This window comes from Neofelis nebulosa, chromosome 6 (genome assembly GCF_028018385.1).
Source record: "Neofelis nebulosa isolate mNeoNeb1 chromosome 6, mNeoNeb1.pri, whole genome shotgun sequence".
NCBI lineage: Eukaryota > Metazoa > Chordata > Mammalia > Carnivora > Felidae > Neofelis > Neofelis nebulosa.
Window position 1 is genome coordinate 87,089,977 of NC_080787.1, and position 2,943 is coordinate 87,092,919.

General features: G+C 39.3%; 1 pseudogene; it reads right to left on the bottom strand.

The window, feature by feature from the left end:
- Positions 1–428: 428 nt before the first annotated feature.
- Positions 429–2,231, bottom strand: LOC131514563 (14-3-3 protein theta-like; annotated as a pseudogene).
- Positions 2,232–2,943: the final 712 nt, after the last annotated feature.

Genomic DNA, 2,943 nt, shown 5'->3' on the forward strand with positions numbered 1-2,943 from the left:
AATAAAGTGTAAACCTAGATTATTGGTTTCAACTTTTTTCTAACATAGGCATTCAATGCTCTAAATTTCCCTCTAAGCATTGCTTTCACTGTATCCCACAACTTTTTTTTTTTTTTTTTTTGGAGTTTTGGAGGTGTAAGTGAATTTTTATCAGAAAGGAAAGTTGTCAACTTAAAACAGCAGCAAATAAAGAATTAATAAGAAAACTTCCAGGGCGCCTGGGTGGCTCAGTCGGTTAAGCGTCCGACTTCGGCTCAGGTCACGATCTCACTGTCCGTGAGTTTGAGCCCTGCGTCGGGCTCTGTGCTGACTGCTCAGAGCCTGTAGCCTGTTTCAGATTCTGTGTCTCCCTCTCTCTCTGACCCTCCCTCGTTCATGCTTTGTCTCTCTCTGTCTCAAAAATAAATAAACGTTTAAAAAAAATTTAAAAAAAGAAAAAAAAGAAAACTTCCTATTATCACAGATACACAAGACCTCCATCATATACAATAAGGGAGGCATTTTGATTTGTGACCCTCACCCCAGGAATGCCAAATGCTTTTCCTTTCAATCTAATACTTCTGGATTCCTACCAAGAAGGAATACAGTAAGGGCATGGAAAAGTTTCTTACTGAAAGGAAACCCTCCAAAGAAGAATGAGGAAGGGAATGTAGAAATTAAGAAGTCATGTGGAACACTTTTTAAATTGTAATGAACTACATTTTCATATCTTCACAGTAATACAAAGCATGGCCACTTGCAGAACTGGTTCAGATTACTTAAATACCAGGTACATTTTTAGTCCTCTACATAAGTGTTTGGAAGTTACTTATGTTTGTATGAAATGAAGCTACTAATACATTTCTACAGCAGTAACTGCATACCAGGAATGCCAAGACAAACACAAATCAAGGAGCGGAGTTTTCCCAAAGTGGCAGTGTGAAAGGACTATAAACAGTTGATTCCATACACATGAATGGGTTTCTTTGCTACAGTAAGTCCAAATGGAATAGGGAATGGAGATGCGTGAAAGGTTTCTTGAAGGGAAGAACCATGACACCTGTACGCGTTTAGCTTTCTGTCCCTTTGGCCATGTCACATTCTCCCCCTGCGCTGTCTGATGTTCATAATGTTAGGTGGTCTCTAAGCAACTGCATGACCAGGGTGCTATCTTTGTATAAGTCTTCACTCAGTATATCAAGTTGTACAATGGCCTCATCGAAAGCTGTTTTAGCCAGTGTGCAGGCAAGCTCTGGGTTATTAAGAATCTCATAGTACAGTACAGAAAAGTTATGAGCCAGCCCAGGTGGATTGGGTGTGTGGGTTGCATCTCTTTCTTGCTCATATCAAAAGCCTCTTGATAAGCTCCTTGGGGATTATCTATAGTTTGTTTTCCACCGTCACTACATGCAACTTTGGCAAGGAACCGCAAGTAGTCTCCCTTCATTTTCAAATAGAAGACCTTACTCTCTGGGTTAGTTGCATTGGTTATTAAATACTTACCCAGCACCATGGTGTAGGTGGACCTCAGTTCAGATTCCACTTTCTCCCAATAGACCTTACTCAGTTACAACTCTTTGTCAGAGGTGGTGGTTTTCTGCTTCATGCTCCAGATGACCTTCGGGATGGCCCTGCCGCCCTGGACCATGTTCTTGAAGAGCCATGTTGCACTGCTCTCTGGACAGCTCGGCTCCCTGCTCCATCACGGCCTTCATGCAGGTGGTCATGTCATCGTAGTGCTCAGCCTCCTGGGCCACCTTTGCTTTCTGGATCAGCTCTGTTTTCTTCATGCGGACAGGGAGAGGAGAGCAAGGGCGAGCGTCGACATGGATTGGCCTGAGGTGGGTCCGCGGAGGGCCTTCCCGTCTCCACGGCCTTAGCTGTGGTGCGACTCTTACCACTCTGATTGGCTTTTAACTTTTTAGCCCAGCACCCTCCCGTCTCTTGCGTCCCACAGATTTTGCTACATTGTGTTTTTGTTTTCATTTAGTTCAAAATATTTTTAAATTTCTCTTGAGATCTGTTCTCTGACCCATGTGTTATTTGATAATGTGTTCTTTAATCTTCAAGTATCTGGGGATTTTCCAGTTATCCTTCTGTTATTGATTTGAAGTTTAATCCCGCTGTGGTCTGAGAGCTAACACTATATGATTGTTATTTGTTTGGATTTGTTAAGGTGTGCTTTATAGATCAAAATGTGCTCTATCTTGGTGAATATTCCATGGGAACTTGAGAAGAATGAATATTCTGTTGTTGGATGAAGTAGTCCATAGATATCCATTATATCCAATTGATTGCTACATGTTGTTGAGCTCAGCTATGTCCTTAACTGATTTTCTGCCCGCTAGATCTGTCCATTTATGATATAGAGGTGTTGAAGTCTCCTACTATGATAGGGAATTCATCCACTTAATGAGTATATATGTTAATGATTCTTATTAGTCTTCTATACTTTTGACTCACAACTGTTTGTATAATGATGCATAATTATCTTACAGCTGACACTCCTAACTCCAAATATATGTGTAATAGATTAATATTTCAAGGTTTTATCTTGACATTTTATTTTTGTTAAGGTAAAACTGAAGGTTTTTTAAAATTTTAAAGTAAAAATTGAAAGTACCTTTTTTGGTAATTTACCTTGAGATTTCACCAGCAGAAAAAAAAGAAGGCCTTAGTTTTATTTTTCATACTTGCCATCTTTGATGACACCAAATCTACTTGTGAATGAGAACTACAAAGACAATTTCATGCCAAGACAATTCTTTGGCTCATATCATTCTACTTGGCATGGACCTTTAGTTCCTGTCACTCATTTCCTATATTTATAAAGAATAACTGAAAATGTTTCCCTCTTCTTTTCTACCTATGCTTTGAATTAGCAGGTGACTTCTCTGCTCATATAGGCCCTTGTATTTATTCTTTATATATATATATATATATATATATATATATATATACACA